Below are 12,695 nucleotides of genomic sequence, written 5' to 3'. Positions count from 1 at the left end.
GGATATACTCCAATATCCACACGGCCCGGGTGCTTTATAAGTCAAGAGGCGAAGCTGAGTGTGTAACCGCCCGGGGCGTGTGGATATTGGAGTATATCCCACACCCTGAAGTGCCTTATTGTGCTTATAAAATGGGTCAACTAAATAAAATTAAAAAAAAACAAACGTAAAAACATCTTTTAATTAACAAAAAAGTTATTTTTATTAAATATCCTTCTGCCTTTGACCTAAAAAAATAGTCCCTTAAAACTTAAAAAAAATAAAAACAAAAATGCATAAAAATGTATTATTATTATTATTTACAGGCCCTTTTTTTAGAAGTTCATTCTGAACAGTAGGTGGAGCTGCAGCAAGCGATTTCGAGCAACATGGTGTTTGATTCATTGTTGTCCTTGTTGTCTGAGGAAGTGCAGCAGGACAATCACGCTGACCTTCTTTGCCACGTCTGGCCATGTTTAGTTGCACATCAAAACAAACCTTTCTCACAAGACCTGCGGTAGTGTCAGGTGACAGTGTTGGGGAAGATTATTATTATTATTTTTGTGATCCGGGAGTTGTGACAGGAGGTATCCATGCCAGATTTGCGGTACCGTTTCACAGTGCCAACAAAGCATTTTGAAATACTCGGACAGTGGCATAAAAAGGACACCCAATGCACAGTGGACTTGTGTATTTTTTTTCTTTTCTTTTTCTATTTCTAGAAGCTTCGGTAAGTTCGATACTAGCAGTATTACTTTTTTTTTCACCACTTGAATAAGTGTTGGTGTCTGATTCACTCATCCAAAATCTCATCTAGAGTTTGGTTTTCCAATAGATCAAAACTGATATACCTCGTCAGTCATCTTTATTGCGAATTTAAATATGGCTAATGTTTTTTGTTTTTTTTCCAAAATATATATCAAATGTGGTTAGTCATGTTTATTAATATCAATTTAAATATGGCTCGTGTTTTTTTTTTCTTTTAAATTCTAGTGGCCTGTGGATATCTACAAGTGATTCGACCCCTTTTGAAAAAAAGTTTCAACCCATGGGAATATACTGTAATATTCACACCCCCATGTTACCTGTTTTGACCAATCAGGATAGAGTATTTAAGACCCATTTTATAACTTGTTTTAACCTCCTGTGGCTTGCGTGCTCTCGATATCTCTTTCTGTCTGGATTGATTGGGCGTGAACGCCCTGCTTGCTTGCATCTGTGCATACTGGAGGTAATGAAGTCTTTTGTTCCACTTGCCTGTTTGAGTTTACTGTCTTTTTTTTTTTTTTTACTGTTTCTTTACCCTTCAAAATAACTTTTTTTTGTATTTATCTTCCAGAAGGTGTTCTGTTGAAGGATAACCACATTGAGCAGGTTCAATTCCTTGACATATTGGTTGTGATACATGTGTAGTGTATAGGTGTTGTATAAAAGGCACATAATGGTATACTAAACATTCAAACTCTTCCTACACATTGAGATTGATATTCCTGATAGTTATACCAGCTGGTTGTGCTGGCTTTCACTCTGACATGGCTGTTAAAAAGTCTAGAATGCTCATTTTGTTGTTTTAAGAAAAAAAATATATACAGTCAATGAGTTGGTGTCTCCCTAATTAGATCTAGTTTCTGTAAATCTGTGCTGTTTTTTATAGTCTAGCGCCTGGGTTCTCCAACCCTGTCCTGGAGAGCCCCAAATCCTCAACTTTCATAGGTGTCTGTCATCAATAGCTAAAGATCTGGAACACCTGTCCATCTTGACTAATTAAGCCAATAATTGGTGCAATTAAGTAACTGTTAGCTCTGTTGAAACGAAAACCAGATGACCCAGCTGGTGTAAATATTAGCCTAGCTAATTAACCAAGAAAGGAACAACGCCTAAGGTTGTTTCAGCCAATCACAACACTTTCATTTATTGTGCAGCAACAACAGAAATCCAATTCAAACCATGTAAATATACCCTCAACTGCTAAATGTGTAATAAAGCCATACATTTGCACTACAGCCCTGGGTGAAACCTGCATCACAGTTGCATTGCACACAATTTATGTATCATGGTTCTGTTCAAACACTTCTTTGTTTCGTTATTAAAATTCTACACACGCATCATATCAATTAAGTAATCATGCAGCATCACCTGGTAACCCCGGTAATGATTACACTTGACCAGCCTTCAGCCTTCACCTGGCTGCATGTAAATATTCAGTAACTAGGCAATTCTACTTGATTTTTCAAATGTCTTTAAATCCCTTATAAATGATGACTGCATTTTACCATGTAAAATCATACCAAAAAATTAAATGCACAATGATGTGGTGTAATGAGTAGGGAAATGACAGTTTACAATTACAATAGTACTTTTAAGGAACTGCAAAAAGCCACTGGCCACCAGATTAACCCAATTAGGCATGGTAATAAATATTATGCCATGTAAAGATAGAGGGGTCTATTCAAGGAATGAAAGACTGCAGCAGTTCTAAATTCCATCAGCAGAACACAATTAATAGCATCTGGTGTACTTCAGCATGCTGATAGCAAATAAAACAACACTAGAAACTGTTTTTTGTATGAGTATACTTGCCTTTAATGCATTTTTTAAATTTGTATTAAAGGTTACACTCATTCATTGGTTTATGTTGGTATTATTAAAGAATCTGTCAGGTTATAACTTTATTTTAAAAGGAAATCCAGAAATCAGGTTGCAGAATGGATCAACTGAGAAAACCTTTGAGAGATGAAGGATTAGCATCACTGAAGAACAGATATGGGGTTTGTCTACAGAGTATGCACATCAAGAGAACAAACAATAGTACACAGAAGTGTGGACTGAAAAGAGTAGTTGCACCATGTGCATATGCTAAGGGTGGAGACAGTGTGGGTAAGTAGAGTAATCCACTGAAATAAAGACCAGGATTACTGTAGAAATGTGCCACTATGGTTAAGGGATGCAGCTAAAGTGTTATTTAAGTGGAGCTCCCATCATTTAGTGTATTCCATTATATACAACCAATTAAAAAAAAAAAAAAGGTCATGTTAAAGAATAGTGGGCAGGTCTGGCCCCAGAGTGGAAATGGTGGTGGTGAAAGCATATACAGTCGTAGTAAAAGTTTGTATATACAAATTGTTCCACAATTATGTTTAAATGGACAGTATGAATTCCATATGTAAACTTTGCTTTACTCAGAGTAGTAAAGCTATATGTAAACAAAGGAGAACCTATTCCCCCACCCTTTTTTTTAATTATTATTATTATTTTTTACATTTATGTATTTGATAATATTTAACAAAAAACATATGGAATTGAGAGTGATCTTAAATATGTAAATACATAAGTAACCATTTGGGACATCAAACCAGGAGAACAAACCATATAACTGTAGGTATAATATAAATCAGTTAATTACCTTTAAAACAAATCACTGCCTATACCAACAAAAAAGCCACACTCATGGAAAGCAAGTATACCCCAGCTTTAAAACAAGGCAGTCTTTACAACCAAGTATTAGGAAATAGGATATCCTTAGTCTTAAAGCCAAACCCTGTGTCTAACTTTACAGTCGTGGGAAAGGAGGTTCACCTATCATTACCTCAGATAACCTTTTTACAATTAGGACTCAGTCAGGTAGGAAAATGTGGTGTCCCAGTTTGACTACCCTAGCAACAAACTAAAAGGGAGAAAAGTTTAATCCATATTTATTAAGGAAGGTGGCCTCCTGTTTTTGACTATAAGTATTTGTGGAATTGTTGATTAGTTATCTTCTGGCAGGTTCAGACAGATTTCTACTGGGAAAGTTAAGCAGTATTGTGCGGAAGAATATGAGCGCTACAGTGAAATTCCAATTCCAGAAATTCCAATATCAATACATGAATGGAAGCTGAGTAAGTTCAGAACAGAAGGTAGGAAGTGTTTTTCTACACAGAGAGTATACATCCATAAGATGCCAGGTGAAGTAGTAACATGTAAAACACTTGTAACAGTATAAAAACAATTATATGATGTCCTAAATAATTAGCTCCCCTTAGTAGGGGGTGTGCTAAGAAAGGAGGAGGCATTATGGGCTCAACACTTCTCATATGTTTGTATTAATATTTTTTTTTAAAAATAATCAATAAACATTAATACAGCATACACCATGGTTAGATCAATAGGTGTTCCCTAAATAAACAAACATACAGTCAGTCTAAAGTAGCAGTGACCCACAATCATGTTCAATTTTACACTAAAATGTAATTCTCTAGTAAGAGCCTTGGCTTTGACCCCCAGCAGCATGCAGTACTTGAACAAGTGATGAGCCATTGACAGGTTTCTAGTAAATCACACTGGGGTTATCTTATTCAAACAATAGAAGAGATTATGGAATTGATGCCATTTAGTCAGCATTATACTCTCCTCCAGAGAAATGGTGCCCATATAAGGGCAGTCAATGCGATAGAACAGAAGGTGTTAGCACAAGGACCTTCTTATCTGGGTGGTACAGTAGTCTTTGAATCTTGTTTTCCATTGTTTGATGCCACCACCTGCCAAGTTTGATTGCTCCATGGGGATTGCTTTCTCTAGCACCTCCATCAGCTAGCGTTGAATGTTGCACCAGTCTTATACAGTCACCATTGAAGAAATGTTTCAGAGTAAAATAACTCCACCCATTCTGCATTGGTAGTAAATGGATAGCTTTTGGGTTGCCACTGTACTTTTGGAATTGCTTATAAAGTACTATGTTTTATGATGATGGACAATTCTCTATTCAATGGGCGTTTAGCTATTAAATAAAGAAGAGGTCTGAGTTAACAAGCAATACATTTATCACCCACAGTCATTGTCAGCAGTTGAAGTTGGATTTTGAGATACTACTGCCCTTGTGAAACAGCTTGCTCTTTGAAATCCTTTGATATATTTGAAAAGTGGACAATTACCTACTAAAGTACAGCAAGATATTTAGTAAGAAAGTCATCAGAATCAGCTAAAACAGTAAAATAGGGCTTCTCATCCCAAGCACCACAAACCAGAAGAGTTTAAATCGATAAATTCATATTGTATTCCAACTGGATGCCAAAGGGATTATATTACCATTGAAAAATGCATGTCAGGAAAGTGTATCATAAAAAAGAAAATGACATTTAAATGTACTGTGCAGCAAATAAAAACAATTATAATACAAAAGGTCATCTCCAGGTTTGCCTTACTATAATGAATGTTTCTTGAAAAGCAATTCATTACTTTAGTCCAACACATTAATCCACACATGACAAAGAACTTGCAAAGGCTACACATAAAAATGTATTGTGCAAAAACAGGATTCATATTTGATGAAGGTTAATCCTGCCCACTGGCTGGTTCAGGTTTGGATCTGTATGACAGCAGATTTCTTTCATTTGTGAACAGAAAAGCCTATCATCTTAAGCCACTCCACACAGCTCTGTTTTAATTTAATTGATCAAATTTACAGAGTGAATGCACTTAGAACATATGCAGCAAACTGGCGGCTATAGTTTCCTTTGTTTGTTGAATTAGCTGGGCGTTTATATGTATATCATTAATCATTTGAAGGTTGCATCTTGAAAAAAGCTATATAGACATGATATTGTAGCATTTGAGGATGGAAAGTCAGATTACTAGAACAGTAGCAGTACACATTTGAAACCTTACTTTTAGCTATTTTTTATAACTATATGTAAGTATTTCGATGGCCCATGAAAATAAATATTGCAAGCACTGTAAAAGCTTTTTTCAATATAAAAAAATAAAAATGACTCGTCTCTCCTGCAAGCTACACATTTAAGGTGACCTTTAGTATGACATACAATATTGAACAACTATTCATTCAACCTCTTCTAACAATTATAAAATAAAGAGCTGCTCTCCAAGTGACACTGTATGCATATAGTATTACTAAAAGACACTACTACCAAAGACACATTTTCAAATATTTTAATGTTTGAATTAATTCCACTGTGGCCATATCTCAGAATTTGCGATTCTATTTTGAAATATGACACGAGTCAGGCTCTGGGGGTGCAGTGTGTCTTATAGTTAAATGAACTGAAGAATGTTTCCTGGCATTACACTATAGTACAGTATTTGGGTGAATAGATCATTATTCCGTTTAAGAGGATTATGCCTTTAGCTAGGTCATGTATGTTGTTTTCTTTCACGCACTTTTTAGCAGGAACAAGCAACTCATTCAGTGGGGAGTAATACATTGTGTCGCTTCCCCACTGATATAGTTTGTCACTTAGAATAAGGAACACAAACAAACGAGAGAATTCTGACGCAGGGCAAAATTTACTGACTAGTGCAGTTTGTACACAATGCGATGCAGTAAGAGGCTGGTGCCAATTTGTGTTGCAAAGAGATTTATGTGTGCAGGGTCTATCGGGGTAGGAGAAAAACCCCTGGGGTGGTAATTTAAGGAATACCACTGCGCTATGTTGAAGTCATGAACCAGTGAGTCAAAAGCACAGAGTTGTTTCGTGCACTGTATACTTTACCGTAAGTATTGTCCACGCACTGCCGTTCAGAAAACAATCAACCGCCTCTCTTCCATTTAGTAAGCGAGTTTTTTTCAAAAATGTGAAAAGATCTTAAGGAATGAGGCAATGTTTAGAAAAAGAAACGCAACTCGCTGGCTTGCATGAAGAGTACTGAAAGGGTTAATTTAGTTCCGCTGCCTGGTGATCCTGTTGCCCTCTAGCGAGTGTTGTGCTTTTCCTTCCCCGCTCTCTGCAGCAGAAAGGGATCTCACATTACTCCCAACCAGACTGCCTGCAACAGAAAACCGGGAGCTGCTATAGCCTGCTCCGTTTGTCTCTTTCAAAAAGCAAGGGAAGACCCCTCTTTGATTCTGAAGTCTCTCTTAGGCGACGGCTGTATTTAAAACGGATTTAAAAAGAACTGGGGAAGGGGTGAGTAATACATTTTTAAGTGCACGCGAATGTTTTGTTCGGAAAGGACTCTCGGTATGCGGGAGACTGAATGCTTTCTCTCTGACGGAGTCCGTTTTGGTGTGTCTGCATGAGAGAGAGGGGCGAGAAACAGCTTGGCCTGACAGATTCCCGGAGAGAAACAGAAGCCTGGAATTAGAGTGGTTACTCCCCTGCTTAGTGCTACCCACATCTGGAAGTATTGCGGGGTTTCTTACGCTGAAAACTGTCGAAAGACCCACTGATTGGCTCAGAACGTGATTTTGCTATACGGCTATTCTCGTGGAATACAAGGATGCCAGCTGTGGTTTAATGTGGTGCGAGCATTTTAAAAGGCGTGCTTAGTTACTTGTTCATACGAGGTTAGTGGGGGGAAATCGGTGCATTTTGCAAAACATAATTATTATAATAGTGGTATCACCGTTGCTGTTGATATTATTGCAAAACAGTTGAAAATCGTGAACACAACATTTCCAAGAAAAAAGAAACAACACACACACAAAACAAAACACAGTAAGAAACTATTAAGTAATCTGCTTAATTTATACATTTCACATGCCAGTAACTATGCTGAAGTTTTCTGCATGTACTGCAAAGATAGTGGTAGTTTTATTTAAGCGGTCTGTAAACGTTAATGCTGACGATAACCACAAAGTTTAAGAGCATTGAAAAGTGGAGCTAGTTGTAACACTTGGGACCGACCAGTCAGACACCTTGTTTTTAGTGTTATTTGTTTGTCTTGAGACATTGACTAAACCACCTGTTATATTGCAAGACATTTGTGACACCTCAGCAAGATTAAACAAAATCAGTTTATTATGTTTACACTTGAAAACAAAACAAACAGCAAAGTTTTAGCTTCAGTAGAAGTGGTAAATGGTTGGCAAACATGCAACATTACATATTTGAGATCATTGCTATTTATGTCTCATCTTGATGTAAATAGTGTACTAATGTGATGACAAATTGCGGGACATGAAGAGGTTTTTTTTTTTTTGTATCGCATGTTTTAATCTACAGAATGCACATCAGCTGAAATAGTGGTTCACAGCAGTGACTCATTAGTAAAAGATAAGACTTCCCTGACATGAAGGGTACAAGCCTCTGAATCACAAGAAAACTACACATAAATCAAATAGGTGCTTGCATAGAAGCAGGCTGTCTGTGCGTATGCTGCTGAGCTGTGTAGGGGTTTGTGTAGGGGTAATCCCTGTCACAGGGTTAAAGGCACTTTGCATGTTTAGCTTCTTTTGTTTACAGAGCTCACAGACTCTTACAGTACCTCAGAATCCATTTTGTAGTGTTATAGAAATGAAAATATATGTTTGTGGATCTTAGCGATCAAGACAAGTCTGGTATAATGCTACTTGCTGCCCAGTGCCGTCCAGTCGCCAAGCATGACTCTCCATTCACAAAGCCACTTTTTCAGGAACAGTGGCTTGGAACCTGGTTCCTGGAGACCCCAAGTCTCCCCTGGTGTGCCATTCTCCAAGCCTCAAAGTGGCTTATGTTCCCTCAGCTTTGCAGACACTGAATTTATGTCCACTGAAGTCGCTAATAGCTACAAACTCACTTCACCTCCGACTTAGTTGGATTTGGATCCAGGGAATAGATAGACAGTCGTGACTAGTGACTGTGCCACCCCCAATGTGCAAAAGGTGTAGCATTACTTTGGTGTCTCGGAGTCCCAAAATTTCCATCCAGGGTAAGCCAGTCTTAGGTAAGGATTGAACCAAAATGAACTCCCAATCCAAATACATTCTAATGCTAAGTTATTTTGTTCTTTTGTATCTGTGATGGATATGTTGATTCCGTGGGATGCAATTGAACATGAGAAATTGAATGCCCAAGCTTTAGTTTCCATATGAACTGGAAACTCAGCCCAGAGAAGTGGAATTGCTGCATTATGCCAGGGGTAGAGAGGCAAATGGCTCTTCTGCAGTTTTCCAATCGTCTTGACCTTTGAGCTGCTTGTTCACTTGGGACCATTCCAGTACATGTTGCTGGGTGACAGATAAGACACGTTGCATAGCAGGTAAGGGTCTTCAGGCTTTACTGTGAGCTTATCTTGTCACACCTGTGATTAATTGCATGTTCTAGATTATAATGCCTTGGGAGTAATAAATTCATATATCATAAGTAAATATACAAGCTGCTGCATGCGTGCAACTTTGCAGTAAACTAGCAGTATTACATGGGAAGGATTTCTATTTTTGCTCCACACTTGTGATATGCATCAACCTGTAATTGAAGCCTCTTATCTAAATGGAAGAAATGTGTATCAAACAGATGTCATTCAATATATTGTGGTGTGGAGAACTTTGTTGTAAACAGTAAATGCATTTATAGGAAAGAAATTGGGGAGGGGGAAGTAGGAATAATTGCTGTAAATCATTTCAATAGAATAATAACCAAGTCTCTCTCCTGAGAGCTACATTATGTGAATGAAGTGTTGTGTCTCTTCCTTGTTTTTAGTGGTCTCTCACCTACTAATAATGTAGGAACCTAGTTTTAAAAAAATGTATTAAACACTTCTATGCCTGAACTGTGAAGGACAGCAGGATGGCATTTATGATTGTGAAACAAACAAACAAACAAACAAACAAACAAACAAAAAAAAACCTTGCAGCAAAAGTTGCCTATATGCCCGTCCGTCATTGCTGCAGGTGTCTGTCAGCACCAGCACATCTGATCTACAACTAGGGCGTCTGATTTTCAGGTTTTACATGATTTAATCCGATTTCTACCCCTGAATGCTTTTTTTCTGCATTTGGGTTAAACCGTAAAACTCCCCGAATAGGCACATACTGTATATGAATAAACGCATGGGCAGTTGTCTGTGATTAAAATGCAACAGAGCTGAACTGGCGCTGATGATGGTAAGCTGATTTACCTATTTATAATATATATATATATATTTAGCTCAAAGAGCCAGCTGCCCAATGTTTCAATATGTTGTACATATCTTTCTCAAGGGAGCCTGTGTTTGAATCCAAACATTGAAGGTATTTATAGGTTTTTGACGGCATGACAACTACTTTGTTTACATTCAAATTCATGATTTATTCTTGCATGATGTAATGGTGTTCTATATATTGTGACATCATTTTTACTTCTATCTTTGAATCTGTATTAATTGTATTAATTCTAACACTACTTTATATAAACCTATATTTTTATTATATCATGCAATGCTGGCTTTGAGGATCAGTCTAGATTTGGCCTCCCCAGCGCATCAGCATGCAGAACTTTTGAATGAATTTTGTTTATTTATTTAAATGTTATATATTTATTGAAGTTAATTAGTTCATTCTTTTCTGTTGAGTCCCGCTGGCATAATCGTGTTCAGTCTATTTATCCATTTACTTTCTTTTATTCTTCTATATGTCGCATTGTCTAATTTGAGCTGTTCTGATACTACAAACTTTACATCATTTATGTCATGTCCCTGACTGATGAAGTGCTGTACTATTGGTTCATTCATTTTTTTATTTCTAATTAATGAAAGGTGGTTCTGAATTATTTTATATAAAGTAGTTCCAGTCTCTCCAACATATTTGATTTCATCACATTTTTCACAGGCTATTCCATAAACAACATTGCTATTTTTACAGTAGGTATTAGTTTTTAGTGGATATGTGGTGTTCTTATGTTTAATTATATTTTTACGTTTGTCTATGTATTTACACACTTTACATCTACTAGTGCATATGTTCGTAGAACCTATTTTGTCAATTATTCTTTTATGTTTACTGTGAACTAAAATATCACCTAAATTAGCTTCTCTTTTGAATGCTACAACTGGGGCCTTAAGAAATACTTTTTTTAATTTTTCTGAATTATGTAGAATCCGCAAGTGTTTCCAAACTATCTTAGAAATATTGGGCAAAAGTTTAGAGTAAGTCATTATTAATGGGACTCTTTTGACCTTTTTATCTCTATTTTTATAATCTAGTAGATCATCTCTACATACATGGGGAAATGGAAAGAACAATTACTTAGAAAATCGGAAAGAGAACCTTTTGAATACATTTGGTTTGTAGATGATATTTTTGGGGTTTGGACACACGGAGAAGAGTCTCTTTTCCAGTTTCATAAAATGGCAAATGAAATACACAGTAATATTAAGGTGGACCTTCGATGGACAAGGAAAGAAATAGAATTTTTAGATACCATAGTAAAACGTGAAGAAGGTTCAATTGAGACTGACCTCTTCTGTAAACCTACTGACATGCACCAGTATTTACACATGTCCTCTGCACATCCGATACACACTAAAAGGGCAATCCCAAAGGGTCTAGGAATAAGAATACGAAGAATATACTCTAAAGAAAGTGACTATGTAAAACAAAGAAATGTATTAAAAACAAATCTTAAAAAAAGAGGATACAAAGAAAGAATTATAGAGATGGAGTTAAGAAAAGTGGATAAACTAAAAAGAGATGATCTACTAGATTATAAAAATAGAGATAAAAAGGTCAAAAGAGTCCCATTAATAATGACTTACTCTAAACTTTTGCCCAATATTTCTAAGATAGTTTGGAAACACTTGCGGATTCTACATAATTCAGAAAAATTAAAAAAAAGTATTTCTTAAGGCCCCAGTTGTAGCATTCAAAAGAGAAGCTAATTTAGGTGATATTTTAGTTCACAGTAAACATAAAAGAATAATTGACAAAATAGGTTCTACGAACATGTGCACCAGTAAATGTAAAGTGTGTAAATACATAGACAAACGTAAAAATATAATTAAACATAAGAACACCACATATCCACTAAAAACTAATACCTACTGTAAAAATAGCAATGTTGTTTATGGAATAGCCTGTGAAAAATGTGATGAAATCAAATATGTTGGAGAGACTGGAACTACTTTATAAAAAGAATTCAGAACCACCTTTCATTAATTAGAAATAAAAAAATGAATGAACCAATAGTACAGCACTTCACCAGTCAGGGACATGACATAAATGCGACATATAAAAGAATAAAAGAAAGTAAATGGATAAATAGACTGAACATGATTATGCCAGCGGGACTCAACAGAAAAGAATGAACTAATTAACTTCAATAAATATATAACATTTAAATAAATAAACAAAATTCATTCAAAAGTTGTGCATGTTGATGCGCTGGGGAGGCCAAATCTAGACTGATCCTCAGAGCCAGCATTGCATGATATAATAAAAATATAAGTTTATATAAAGTAGTGTTAATTAGAATTAATACAGATTCAAAGATAGAAGTAAAAATGATGTCACAAAATATAGAACACCATTACATCATGTAAGAATAAATCATGGATTTGAATGTAAACAATAACAAGTAGTTGTCATGCTGTCAAAAACCTATAAATACCTCCAATGTTTTGATTCAAACACAGGCTTCCTTGAGAAAGATATGTACAACATATCAAAACGTTGGGCAGCTGGCTCTTTGAGCTAATATATATATATATATATATATATATATATATATATATAATTGAAAAATGTAATATATATATATATTATATAATATATATATATATTATATAATATTAGATCTTTCAAAATAACAGCAATATAGCTTTAAGGGTTTTGCTTTTTTTGCACACTTTTCTTCCCAGTTATTTGTTTTATGAGTGTGTTTAAGCCAAGAGCATTTAGATGTAACAGTCGACCGTTTCTCTTTGTAAAACAGCATGGAGTAAAGTTGTTTAGTTTTCCCGTATGTTCTGTGTGCAATTATACTTGCTACTGCACTACAAAATAAAACTAATTGGAACGGAGAAATGCCTCCATACAGTGTCTGTGTGAG

At 35.9% G+C, this 12,695-nt stretch overlaps 1 protein-coding gene across 3 annotated transcripts in view; it reads left to right on the top strand.

The window, feature by feature from the left end:
- Window positions 1–397: 397 nt before the first annotated feature.
- The window catches only part of LOC117973736 (bifunctional heparan sulfate N-deacetylase/N-sulfotransferase 1), a 74,798-nt gene continuing 62,500 nt past the window's right edge, over window positions 398–12,695 (top strand). Inside the window, exons 1-2 of one of the 3 annotated variants that reach the window (XM_058996751.1) lie at window positions 398–709; window positions 973–1,210. The gene's annotated coding sequence lies outside the window, so the exon portion shown is untranslated. Of the gene's footprint in view, window positions 710–972; window positions 1,211–6,377; window positions 6,466–6,596; window positions 6,879–12,695 lie in introns of those variants that run through there. The other 2 variants (XM_058996752.1, XM_058996750.1) reach the window with 2 other exon arrangements.

This window comes from Acipenser ruthenus, chromosome 23, assembly GCF_902713425.1.
Source record: "Acipenser ruthenus chromosome 23, fAciRut3.2 maternal haplotype, whole genome shotgun sequence".
Taxonomy (NCBI): Eukaryota; Metazoa; Chordata; class Actinopteri; order Acipenseriformes; family Acipenseridae; genus Acipenser; species Acipenser ruthenus.
The sequence above is the reverse complement of the archived record's forward strand: the minus strand, read 5'-3'. Positions and strand labels throughout refer to the sequence as shown.